Genomic DNA, 1,556 nt, shown 5'->3' with positions numbered 1-1,556 from the left:
AAAAACATTACATAATAAAAGTCATGTATCTGTATAAAGAAAGCCATATTTAATTTGTGTTGTAAAAGTTGGCACATACATGGTAAATGTCTCTGACCTGATTTTTGATTGTTTCTATTTGAAATAGAATTTCATAGGCTGTTTTCTTCAGCCTATAAGCCGCTGCTCACCCAAAACTGGAAAACTTTGCTGCCTTATTTGGGATCAAAAAACTTAGATAACCAACTGAGGATTCTTTGTGTAATAGGCCTAATTACGTTACTGTGTGTCACTGTATTGAAACTAGGCTTTATACTAACAAATAGGTCATCCTACTGTAGTGTTATTTGATTAAAACTTTAGCTTAAATGAACTAGGAATTAACATTCTGTATTTTTTTCCAGATTCTTTAAGTTCTTTATGACTATATCGTCGTGACTATATGAGGTAAATAGCTTGCTCTCTATAAAATTTTAAACAGAAAAACAATTCATAAACCCAATCAGAAAATGTGAAACATAGCCCCCCCCCCCAAAAAAAAAAAATTAAAAAATAAATGTAATTAAACAAACTATAGAAAATCTAAAATGTCTGACAACTTTCAATCGAAAAAAAACCATCAATCGAAAAGTTCAGATCAAGCCTTCACTGACTTTTGTATATATAAAAAAAAAAAACCAGGACAACAGACTACAATATAAACCCAAAACAAATAAATACCCTATACAATTTAAAAATATAAATTATTTAAATATGAGGTATTTAAATTAAATATATATTATTGTGTATTGTAATTATGCTAAGACCCTATAAAACAATATTCATGATTTAAGAAACAATCATTATTGCACATATTTGTTGGAAGTATTGAAAAAATAACAGTAAAATGTAATAAATTGAATTTACTGCATTAAGTATGAGATGAGCAGATACCAGTTCCTAGCGTAAAAGGTTACATATGATAGATGAATTGTAAAGTCTCACAACAGTAAGCATAAATGACCTCCTGTAGCAGTCTCTGATGCACCAGGGCTGGATCAATCGATTGCTGAATGAACTTCATTCCAACATGGATGTCTTGGAAGTGGTGTGAGGTATTGTTCGTAATGGCCAGCAGTTTGGACGTTATTCTTCTCTCAACAACAGCCTCAATAATATCCAGATCCATTCCAACAACAAAGCCTGCCTTCTTAATAAGCTTATCCAGCATCTCCAGCTTTAATTCCAGTGCCCCAGCACAATACAGCGTAACACATGGGCACTAGAATATGTTTGAAACCAACATTCAAACCCAGAACAAGCAAAACACATGTAGATACACTTTTGACTCAAAACCTAATAATTGGAGATACAGTAGTTTAATTCTCGATTATAAATCTCCAAAGTGAAGATTATCCACTATTTAAGATAAAGTAATTATAGAAAATAAAATTAAAAAAAAACACAGGACAGCAAATTGGTTTATAAAATGTAATTTTTAAGCATGTTACATAACATACATAGGGCATAAAACATTTTCACAAGGCTTTTGTGAGACTAAAATCCATGGGAGAGAGAGAGAGAAAAAAAAATCAATC

Source organism: Pimephales promelas, chromosome 15 (genome assembly GCF_988280905.1).
Source record: "Pimephales promelas chromosome 15, fPimPro1.hap1.1, whole genome shotgun sequence".
Lineage (NCBI taxonomy): Eukaryota > Metazoa > Chordata > Actinopteri > Cypriniformes > Leuciscidae > Pimephales > Pimephales promelas.
Note: the sequence above shows the minus strand (reverse complement) of the source record.